The following is a 12,758-nucleotide window of genomic DNA, read 5'->3' as shown; positions in this document are numbered from 1 at the left end:
TCATCCTTGTTGTCTTTTGAGGTATCACCGTGAAAAGCATGAGCTCCATAACGATGATGGTTTTACAAACTGTCAGAGAGGTGGAGTGGAGCTCTTCTTCTCTCCTGGCATCCACTGTGGCAAACTCTGTATTGCCAAACGGATATAACAGTAAGGTATGTGCTTGCTATTCAAAGCTTCCATTCCAAAAAAGGCCAGTTTCCATAAAATTTCTTAAGTGTCCAGAACAGACCATTACATCCTTCACTGATGAGTGCTAAGTTCCATGGTTTAATGAGTGATGTGATAGCTAGTGAAAGAAAACAGAAACTTAACTTCTTGGAGTTTGGAGACTAACTCCAGTCAAACCTCTACGTTTCAGGAATTTTCCACAAGGATCACTGTAACCTGTAAAACAACCCTTACCTAATCTCCTTTTTAAAGCATTATACACTCTTTTTACTGGGTTGTATCTTCCCAATCAATTTAAAGCATCAACAATCCTGTACTCCTGTTTTTAGTGTCTAGTTTCCAACTGTAGAGATTCTGTTCCCTCTCTTTTTACCTGGTCAGACTAACTCACTCAACATTGAGCTAGTCGTGTGGATTCACATCAAGGGTGAGATTTCTTTCAGAGAAAACAGTCATATTCAGAGTAGGGGGTGCAGTTTTGTTGTTCATATAACGATCTTTTAAAAATTATACATTTATCCCTTCAGAGGAAACTGCCCTCAGTGACCCAACAAGCTCAACTACTTCCCCATATGGCCACCTTGAGGATCCAGTTTTCCATACATAGACCCTTGAAAGTCATGTACTCACGATGCAGTAACACTCTTGCCACCATAGCCACAGCCTCCTGAAAACAGGAAAGCTTAGATCATCGAGAAAGAAGATGGTCACTGTGCTCATTAAAAATGAGAAGAGAACATTTTTTAACTCACAGAATTTTTGAATAATAAAAGATCTTAAAATACTCTAAGTGCCTAGATATTATGAACTCCATAGAATAGGGGAGGAAATAAGTCTCAAAGGGATTAAATGCCAGTCTCAATGTCACACAGCTGGTGCTTTATGGGGCCTTCATTGAAATTCAACTATTAGGAGTTCACTCAGCACATGAGCCTCTATTCAATTTCTAAGAAAGGAAAATGGTATGGAAATCCATATGGGTGTCAGGAAACAAGACCTACTTTGAAATTATCATCATCATCCTTTCCCTTCTCTGAGCCAGACTGGCATTACAAAACTTCCATATGCCTACATATATAGACTTACTATTGAAGGTGTTCATATAATCTGCTTCTTACAGTCTAACTCCTCATTCATGGCGGCTTCATTTCAGAAAGATTTCTTGGGAGACTGATCTATCATCTTCCTCCTTTCCTGTGATATGGTTTACCTCTATTTTAGCAGTTTCCATTCTGGGTTGTTTTATTCCTAAAATTCTGATGTTAGATGGTAATAAAGACCTATGGAGTCTTCCCTGGCCACCCAAAATAATAACAATGTCTAGGCTTCTAGCCCCAGTGATGTCTGTGCAGAGGTAACTGCCTTTTGTTGCCTGTATGTCTTGCATGTATTTGTCTGCAACAGGCCCTTGCCTGCCTCTAGATTTACTTACAATGGGATTTTGTGGCTCTCTTGAGCCCCTAACAGCTAGTGCTTATGATGAAAAAGAGCACCAGAAGGGGAAAACACAAATCTAAGAATAATCTCTTATAAATTCCTAATACCATAGACTTATGGGAATCTCAAGGGAGGAAAGTCTATACACAAAGCAAACCAATTCAAGTCATAAAGGTATCCAAAACCTGCTTTCCAGATAGCTTATCTTACACACACACACACACACACACACACACACACACACACACACACACACACACACATGTCCTCTCTTCCGGTGACACTTTTTCTGAGGTGTGTGTATGTGTGTGTGTGTGTGTGTGTGTGTGTGTGTGTGTGTGTGTGTGTGTGTGTGTGTGTAGTGACCACCTCATTGCCTGGAGCTTTCCTATCAGATATTCTTGCCAATACCCATTTTATTTAAATGTTCTCTAGGTCTTCACTCCGTAACCCCAAGTTTTAAGACATTGTTTTCTTTTTCCTGTCACTCTTGGTAAGAACGAAAATTATATAAAACCATTGAAAATAGGCTACTTCAGAGCGTTTGGTTTAGTGAACAATGATTGCACTGGGCATATAATAATATTTAACATAACAATCATTACTTTTATATATTTTCAAGAAGTTTCCACGCCCTTTTAATGAGGAACATATGCTAGAATTCCTGGTAACAGCAAAGCTATTAATAGTGAAAATTCTGTGGGCCTCTCTAGCACTTTGCTTCTTCCTATTCTCATGTGGTCTTCATTTACCATGGTCTCCTATTCCTTGTTCTCCCTCTCTGTTGTTGATCCAGCTGGGATCTCCCGCTCCCCCAAGCTCTCTTTCCCTCAACCCTCGCCTTTCATTACCCCCACCCACGTCCAGGCTGTTCATGTAGATCTCATTCCATTTCTCTGTCATTGGGTGATCCCTGTGTCTTTCTTGGGGTCCTGTTTTCCAGGTAGCCTCCCTGGTGATGTGAGTAGCAGACAAGTCATCCTTGTTTCATGTCTAGTATCCTGCTATGAGTGAGTACATACCATGTTTGTCTTTCTGAGTCTGGGTTACCTCACTCAGGATGATTTTTTCTAGATCCATCCATTTGTCTGCAAACCTCATGATGCCATTGTTTTTCTCTGCTGAGTAGTATTCCATTGTGTATATGTACCACATTTTGTTTATCCATTCTTCAGTTGAAGGGCATCTGGGTTGTTTCCATGTTCTGGCTATTACAAACAATGCTGATATGAACATAGCTGAACAAGTACTCTTATGGTGTGGTTGAGCATTTCTTGGGTATATGCCCAAGAGTGGTATAGCTGGATCTTGGGGGAGATAGATTCCCAATTTTCTAAGAAAGCGCCATATTGATTTCCAAAGTGGTTGTACAAGCTTGCATTCCCACCAGCAGTGGAGGAGAGTTCCCCTAGCTCCACATCCTCTCCAGCATAAGGTGTCTTCAGTGTTTTTGGTCTTAGCCATTCTGACAGGTGTAAGGTGGTATCTCAGAGTTGTTTTGATTTGCATTTCCCTGATGATTAGGGAGGCCCACAGAAATCCACAAAGATACCTACACAACAGACTGCTGGCAATGGTCGAGAGACTGCCCGAACTGACCTACTCTGGTGATGGGATGGCCAAACACCCTAATTGTTGTGCTAGAAACCTCATCCAACTACTGAGGGATCTGGATGCAGAGATCCATGACTAGGCCCCGGGTGGATCTCTGGGAGTCCAATTAGCGAGAATGAGGAGGGTTTATATGAGCGAGAATTGTTGAGACCAAGGTTGGATAAAGCACAGGGACAAATAGCCAAATGAAAGGAAACACATGAACTATGAACCAATGGCTGAGGGGTCACCAACTGGATCAGGCCCTCTGAATGGGTGAGACAGTTGATTGGCTTGATCTGTTTGGGAGGCATCCAGGCAGTGGGACCAGATCTTGTGCTCATTGCATGAGTTGGCTGTTTGAAACCTGGGCCTATGCAGGATTGTTTGGCTCGGCCTGGGAGGAGGGGACTAGACCTACCTGGACTGAGTCTACCAGGTTGACCTCAGTCTGTGGGGAAGGCTTTGCCCTGGAGGAGATGGGAATGCGGGGGGGGGGGGGGCTGGGGAGAAGGTGAGGGGGGCGGGAGGGGGGAGAACAAGGGAATCCGTGGCTGATATGTAGAACTGAATTGTAATGCAAAATAAATTTAAAAAAAAATAGTGAAAATTCTGTTAGCTTCCAGGATATTTCTCAACTGTCGGCAGTTGAAAATGCTTACACCCTCTCACTTTATTCCTGTCTCTAGGGATCAGTTCATTTTAGACTTCTAGTCTTATATAATTTCACATGTTATTTTCTTTTATAAATCATTCCTCAAATTCATATCATGTAGTTATCAATTGAGAGTCAATTTCTTATGAGTCAATAAATCATCTTCCTTTTTTCTGTTTTCATGTAGAAGCGAAGACGTCTTTTAAAGATCTCAATCTACATTTGAATACAGGAACATCTAAGATCCTAAGTGAATGTCTCTCTCCTGGCCTCTCCTACCATCCTTAGAACCACCCCACATATCCTGAGCCTTCCCCTGCTTTATGAAGAAATAACTGGCTGCCCCCAAAGTGATGCTGCGTGTGCAACTCTAGTTTCTGAAATTCTTTCTATTTTCTTCAATTTTCTGCTGCATTTCTTCTAAGGCTTAACTTTCCTAGAGGCTTTAATTGGTCCATTTTTAATCCCCTTTGGCATCATGTAATTATTGGTCTCCCTTGTAGGGAAAAAGCAAGAGAGCAGTGTTGTTAAATATAAAATATTTCACTGTAGGGCCTCTGTGAACACTTTAGATTGACCTTTTGTGTTGCGTGTATGGAGTCAGCACCGCACAATATGGGCCCGTGTTGAGTTCTATATTTTAAAAAAATCTCCATTCACTGTACCACACAGGCTCTTGCTTAACTTATGTGCCTCCCTAAACTTCCTGCTATCTTTATTGCAATGACCTTGAGGCTATATTCACTTCTGGCCAATTAAGCTGTAAATCAGAATTTATCACTAATAGCTGTGCAATTATAGGCTGCAATGAAATTGCTCAGCAAAGAGAGATATCTGTATACATTTAGGTTTTGTTTATCTGCCAAAGAACAGACAAAATTAGAGCAAATGCAGTTTTCTCTTTTCCCTCATCCACTCAAAATAATGCTTATCTGGCATATTTGCATTTCATTCTCATTAAAATATGTGTGCAATTCTATATTATTTGTATACCCTCAGTAAGATTGATTCAGAGGCTACATTTTATTAGACATAAAATACAAAATTACAGGCACAATAATGAAGCATTTTCAGTCTTAACAAAACACAAAACTTTTCTAGACATTGTTGTTTAAAATTGTTGTTCCTTCATTAACTGTATTGAAACTGCCAAAAACACAGGTTTGTCTGGATCATTGCTTTTTCAGTTGTAGATTGGAACAGCTAAACTGCATTAAATTTGGTCATGAAACGTCCTCATCTTCATTTCCAAATTGTGAGGGTTCTAGTGAACACAAGCATCAAAATATTTACCCTTTTCAGTGAGGCCAACCATCTAGGAGAATGCAGGTCAGTGATGGAGATGTTGACAAGACTTTCATTTTTCTCTTCTTAAGGAAATAGAAAAATAATATAATCATGATTGTCAGAATGCTGTAGCAAAAGTTGAAATACAAAACACCTGTAAAAGAGATTTCTTCTGATTTCTATTAATAGAAAGAGCTCCTATAAACCTGTTTCTATGCAACATTGCTTGATATTAGTGAAGCTTTTATATGCATCTTCAATCACTTCATGATATGATTCAGAAGTGTACATTGTGAACAGATATGTACTCTGTGAGTCATTCTATAAAGTGGAGAATATTTGTATGATATTATAAATGCATTAAATTTCTACTGACTACTGTAATTGAAAATAACGAGTGTAGACTTAAATACTCATGTAAGAGATCATTCAAGTATGACATATTTCAAAATTATCATATTGTAGATATTTAAATGTTTCAGCTAATTATGATGCTTTTAATAAATTGGGTATATAAAAACCTATCAAGCAACTCATTATATAACAAGGGATTTTGCTACTTGAAATAACATTAATTCATGTCTTTGCAATTCAAATTTTATAATAAATAGCATATTATAAAATAATATAATTCCTTAATTATAGCAGGTTATCAAAAAGGTGTCCAAGTATTTCTCAAAATATTACTTTAAAAATAGATTAAAATTAAGACTTTGGTTTTTGATACATACTAATATGTACTTGGGTCATTAAAAATTGTAAATATTTGCATATTTTAGTTTCCTTGATTTTTACATTATGACATACACTTAAATTAGTGATTATTTCCCACTAAAAGTATGTTATATTTATAGATTATGTTCAAGACAATTTTAATTAATAGTTTTGATTGTTCTTAAACAAAAATATTGCCCCCATTTAAGATTTCTGATTAATCTTGAACATGGACTGCAAGAAACTTTAATTATTTGTTACAGATTCTTTAGGAAACATCAAGAAATCTAAGCACAGAGCCTTGGGTTGAAGAGGTGGCTCAGCAATTAAAAGTCTTTCCTGCTCATACAGAGGACTGCTGGCTCATTTTGCCATTTGACACAAAGACATATCTGTGAAGAGGGACTATTAATTGAGAAAACTCCTCTGTAAGACAGCCTGTAGAGAAGTCTGTAGGGCATTTTCTTAATTGATTATTGATATGGGAGGGCCCAGCTCAGGGAGAGCTGTGCCCCCTCTGGGTGGGTCATTCTGGGTGGTGTAAGAAAGCAGGCTGAGCAAGCAATGGGAAGCAAGTCAGTAAGCAGTATTCCTTCACGGGCTCTTTTTCTGCATCTGTATGCCTGCCCTGATTCTTTTCCCTCAATTCTTGTTATCATGGACTGTGATTCAGACATGTAAGCTGAAATAAACCCTTTCCTTTCCAAGTTGCTTTTGATCATAGTGTTTAATCACAGTAATATACACCATAACTAAGACAAGGACCTTCGTTCAGGTTTCAGTATGTACGTCGAGCAGCTCATAACTGCCTGTAACTCTGGATCCAGGGAATCCAACATCCTCTTCCAACCTCTAAATGCACACACACACACAAATAAATAATATTCTAAAAAATTATTGAACACATATTTTTATTATTTATTGCAGAAAGATTCTTGTAGCTGGAGATTTCTCCAGTCCGGCTGGGGCCCGCAGCCACTCAGAACCAAGTAAACATACAGACACATATATTAATTAAAACTGTTTGGCCATGGCAGGCTTCTTGCTATCTAGTTCTTGTATCTTAAATTAACCCATTTCTATTAATCTATAAGTTACCACGTGGCTTGTGGCTTATTGGTACTTTACATCTTACTTCTCATGGTGGTGGCAGCTGGCAGCATCTCCTGACTCAGCCTTCCACTCTCAGAATTCTCCTCTCTGCTTTTCCCACCTATACTATACTTCCTGCCTGGCTGCTGGCCAATCAGTATCTTTTTTTTATCAATCAAGCAGAGCAACACATTCACAGCAATAGCCACAGCAGATTCTTCTCTCAAACAATACACTCCAATCACAGTTTCCTCTCCCTCCAACTCCTTCTTACAATACCCACTCCACTTTTCCCCCAGATCCACTGGCCCTCTGTTTCCTCTTCAGAAAAGCAGGCATCCAAGATTCAACAGCCAAACAGGACAAACAAGATACAGTAAGACAAGGCAAAAGTATTCGTATCAAGGCTGGACAAGGCAGCATTCTTTTAAAAGGAACTCAATGTACTTTTAATTGGAATATAATGTAAACTGTACCATGGTTTGAACAAATTTTGAAAGAAGATGCCTTTAGAAGACGTGATAAGTGGAAGAGTGGAAAGAGATGATGTGAAGAAGGAATCCAGGAGGCAGTTTAAGTGAACTTAAATGAATATAAAAATTTGGAATGCAAAATACAGTTCAAAAACATGTCTACATGGTTATGTCATGCATAATGGCATGAAAAATAGCCTCTGTGACAAGAAAGGATCATATGTGACATGGAGCCATGGAAGAAATGGTTAGCAGATCTTAAAGAGCAGGGCAACATAAATCAATTAAGAGAGTAAGTATTATGAACTTCATCTGCAGATCTTGGGAACACTACAGAGATTTTGAATATATTTTTGTAACTATTTTTTAAGACAATATAAACTAATCTGAATCTAGCATAGTATCTAGAAAATCAACCCTCACCTCAAAATAAATAGGATCATGGAAAATATAGACTACAGGAGAGTGGCAGTGAAAATGTGTGACTTAGAGTTTGATTCAGAATATACGATACAGCAGCCATATTTGAGGAGTAACAGGTGATATGAGAAAAATGTGAAATAATAAGAAACCATATCATACTGAAAAAGAAAAGAAGAGTAGCAAGCCAATCATCTTGAGAAAACATTTGGGAGAAGAAAAAGGTGGTATACAGAGGGAGAAGTTGTCTCATTCAGGTGTTCGCATAGAAAATTGCCATGCATGTCAAGAATATGCTCCAATTCTTCCCAACTCATACCACTGCAAAACTTACAACAACATGTAATAACTCTACCACTAATGTAGCATCATTGTGCTCATCCCTTCATCTATTAGCTTAGATTACCTTTAGTGAGAAGACATTAATTGTCGGATACTACATTATGGGAAAAGAAATGAGCAAAGGTAAGGAGGGCTCCTTTCTCAAAAGCTTTAGCTCCTACTTACATGAAAAAAATCAATAAGCAAACAAGGTAGGTCCAAATCAAAGAGTTGGAAACCCAGGGGGGTTATGGTAGATATGAGCTTAGTGTATTTTCAGAGAACAAAATGACAATATATCAACTAACATGGGATTTTTTTTTTCAGTACAGAGTTTTCCTGCACACATCAGAATTGTCAGAATATTGGACACACACACACACACACACACACACACACACTAAAATTGAAAAAACCCACAGATCATTCCATAACTTAACAAATAGAGATTTTTACTCAGATATTCAGAATCTGACATGTAAGATATCAGAAACAGGGAGCGTTTCGATGTCTTTACAGGTGGAAAGAAGAATAGGTAACAGAGAAAAGTAAAAAAAAAAACTCCAAAGGGGTTTCCATGCACATATCTTATCAGAACTCTCTTATGGAATCCAAATGTTTTCAGGAGATGAGAAGATAAGACAAATTCAAATACACCCAGGAGTAGGAATCGTGTTTCATAGAGTCTACATACAACAATGTCCATAGTTATAGAACAAGAAAAATGAAATAATTGTATTTTATTTAATAGACAAAATTATAACTAATAAGTATGACATATTTGGATTCATCTATAACTCTCAGAATTATTGCACAAAAATATTTTACTTATTTTGGAAATTTTTCCATTCCTTTTTGATACTGGTATGTCTATATTTCTAATAATTACTCAGAAAGATTAAAATAAAGCATATAGAATGCATATATGCTTTACATAGTATAAGACATGTTTTATTACTACTATTCAATACATAATTTTTCAAATATATTACTGATATATAGAACATACACAGACATATTGCCGTTTTAAAAATTGTAAACTGATACCTGACTATGTTATTTAACTTTCCTTAAATATTTTTTACAAGTCTCTAAAATGAAAGTGAAACATTTCAAGGTATTTGGAGTTGGATCACAGTGAAAAAGCTAAATACACTGTGAACCCTCAATAAATATTAGCTGAATGAGCAAACACGGTCAGCTGGTAGTGGAGATTCCATGCCAGGCACTGGAATTTGAATTTTATCCCACAAAGAAAACCCAAGGAAATGTTGCACAGAGAAAAGCAAGTTGAAAGCAGTTGTTTAGAAATATTTCTCTGATGTTGGGTGCAGGAATAATGACAGGGGAAGGCTGGAATGAAAACTAATCAAGAAGCTATTACAGGAATTCTATATGTGAGTCTAGGCTTGAATAATGGCAGGTGAAAGAGGAAAAAAGAAAGAAATGCTAAGGGCTTTTAAAGTGAAAACTGGGCAAGTGTTAAATTGCAAACTGTAAACCACACAGTGTGAAGGAAGAAACATCTAAGATTACTGCAAGGATTACACTTGAGGGTAGGAACACAGTGGCAATGTTGTAGAGGGCCTCGCCAGCACTTTGCATCTCTCTGAGGCAGCTGTGTTACCACTTGGCAGCAATTCTTCTCTCTGTAGATAAAGGATGCATTCCCATTAGTACTTTGAATTTGATTAATTTTACTCTAAACAACCTTCACTTGGGGTCTGTTAAACATTATTCTGGAGGATTGGAGAAATAGGTTTCATGTTAATTTATGCTACATGCATCCAAAGCACTATGTAATGTTCAAGAAATAGCTTCCTTCAAGTAAACAATTAGCACTGCCACTTGTAAATATTTAATAATTAAATTGAAGAGAAATGTTTTCAGTAAGCATATTATAAAATATAGCACAAAGATTTGGTCACAAATTCATGTAGAAAAAAACAATGTGTGAAGCATTTTTCTTCTAAAACGTAAGATCATAATTCTATGGCTTGCTTTTATTGATAATGATAACATGTAAGCTGGCATTTTCCAAATTAAATTTACTTAAATATGGTGTTTTTCAAATTGTCTTTTTAAACAAGTATCAGTATTAAATTAAGTTTACCCAATAAATTATTTCATTGCATTTTTACTGGTTTAAGTGAAATCTCACTATAGAGAGAGTAAATCATATTAAATTCAAGAGGCTCTTTATAGTTGCATAAACTTCAAAATGTGTCCATGTGAACTCAGGGCTCTCATCTCTATTGACTGGTTCATGCATAGAAAGGGGAGGGGAGGCTATAAGTACATCATTACAGAATTCAGACTGCCCTAAACTGAAATTTGCCTTTTCTTGAGTTTGTGTAGAAGCACTGTTCTTTTAGATGAGATATAATGGAAATTCCTACAGTTACAACTGAAGAATTTCTGAATACCTAAAGTTTCAGCATTTTCTATATGTTGAAGTATTCCTAATCTAATAAAAGAGGTGGCCATAAATGAAATTGCTAAGTATCTGCACTCTTTTTCTCAGAGGACAAAACTGAGGAAAATTACTGCATAAACATTTGCTCAGCAGAACTTCGTTGCACAGACGATCACATTGAATCCTAATATCTGTTAAATTTGGCAAAATTCTATTGTCTCCATATTTAAACTAAATGAAAGACTGAGTTTTCAGTGTGCGTATCCTAACAAATTTAGATGAGTCTTAGTTAAAGTTCTACATTTACTATTTTATCTATCATCAACTCTGGGGAAAGAGTTAAACCTTCCTAAAATGCATCCTTATTGTAAAAATATATGAATGTTACCAGACAGTACACCAGGCCATATTTCCTCACATGGAGGCATTGGGTTAGCACATGAACTGAAGCATATCTGTGTGCCCTATCCCCCATGCAGCAGTCAGTGAAATTGAAAGTGAATTCCATGGGTCTAACCTACTGATAGAAATAGGAGGAAGCAGAGTCCTGCCCAGCCCCATGACAGATGGAGCTTGACAAGGAGACCCACACAGAGGCCTAGAGTAGTCTGCCACGGGCTCTGAGAAGAAAACACTGGCGCACCTGGTGCCTTGTGCAACCAGGCAGTTGAGCACTATTATGCTGAGCAAATGTATGGTGTGGTTCTGGAGAAAGAGACAGAAAGACAGAATGGCTCATGTCCTGTGAACAGAGCCATATCTGAAGAAGTGAAAGCTTTGAGGAGTGGGCTGACATTGGTGGCTTGATTGCCACCCAGGGCCATGGTGATGTTTGGGCCTGGACTGTCGCCAGAGCCCAAATCTGTGTTCCTGGCCATGATGCAGCCGTGGTCTATGTTGATGTTCGTGGCTCTTGATACCGCCCAAGGCTGAGAGGATAGGGTTGTACAGAGTTGGCCCTACCCTGACACTGGCTTCAACACTAGGGAGATCTGGTCCTCCTGCCACTCACCAGCTGAAGTACTCAGGAGAAAGAGTCCTATACCTCACCTGGGAAGCACAATAGAACTGACCATGTTTTCCAGGGGCATGGGTGAGCTAGCCCTGACCATGCGAGAATGGGAGAGCAGGTCATATCTGCCATGTGGTGAGGGAAATATTCCTCCCCTCTCCCCTCCCACTTGCAGCAGGTGGGGGACTTGACCCAACCCCTCACCTGCTGCAACACCCAGGAGAGTGGCCACTGCTCCTCGCCTGGGCAACAGCAGAGCTGACTCTGATGGCATAGGTGTGAGAGAGCCAACCTTGAGGGTAGGAAAGCAGAACTGGCCCCACCCCTCATTACTCTTCCTCATTACTCCAAGGGGTGAACTAGCCAGAGTAAAGCTGGAGAGCTCACCTTGGTGATGAGGACACGTGAGAGCTGATGGGCTGACCAACCTGAAATTACACTGGCCCAGAATCAGGGTTATGAGTTGGCCCATCCCAACATCCACCCTATCTATGATCTGCTGGAGCACATGAAGGGTGTAGACTCAGAGTTGCCGATCTCCACAACACAGGGTAACAACGGGATATCCAAAAAGAGTTCCAGTGAAGGCCTAGCATCAATAGTGTAACAGAAACCAGAGGCCTCAAACTAGACCAATAACTGCAATGAAAACTTGCAAGTAAAGATATATGGATAAAAGGGTTTACTGTGTGACTCACCGTCACACTATGGCTTCCCTGAGGAGGTTGATTTTTTCTTTCTTTTTTTTTTCTTTTTTACTCTTAAATTTTGTTTTATTTTATTTTGGTTGGTTGGGGGGGTGTTGCAAGGGCAGAGGGCAGATATTATGGGACTGAGAAATGAATGGGATTGAGATGCATGATGTGAAAGATACAGAGAATAAAAAGAAAAAAGTTTTTTTTTTAAAAGAGAGCATGTGACCAGCTAGTCCAGCAGTAGAGTAGAACATGCCACTGAATAGTTGAGGGACAGGTTACAGTACATACAAAAGGACTTCCTGAGTTAGAGACTGAGGAAAATAAAATTCATGCATCACAGTGAGAGCGCACTTTCCCAGGCAAATGACAAGAGCAACAAGGAGTCAGAAAATACTTGAGAGATTCCTAGGCACTCAGGCTGAGAATGAACTCCCCTGCATGAAGACCATAACATCTAGTGAAAACTAGT

At 38.7% G+C, this 12,758-nt stretch overlaps 1 pseudogene; it reads right to left on the bottom strand.

Annotated features, from left to right (window-relative positions):
- Positions 1–11,457, bottom strand: part of LOC128107853 (60S ribosomal protein L7-like) — a 32,553-nt pseudogene extending 21,096 nt beyond the window's left edge.
- Positions 11,458–12,758: the final 1,301 nt, after the last annotated feature.

Source organism: Peromyscus californicus, unplaced genomic scaffold, assembly GCF_007827085.1.
Source record: "Peromyscus californicus insignis strain IS unplaced genomic scaffold, ASM782708v3 Scaffold_12__1_contigs__length_115047231, whole genome shotgun sequence".
NCBI classification, from domain to species: domain Eukaryota; kingdom Metazoa; phylum Chordata; class Mammalia; order Rodentia; family Cricetidae; genus Peromyscus; species Peromyscus californicus.
The sequence above is the reverse complement of the archived record's forward strand: the minus strand, read 5'-3'. Positions and strand labels throughout refer to the sequence as shown.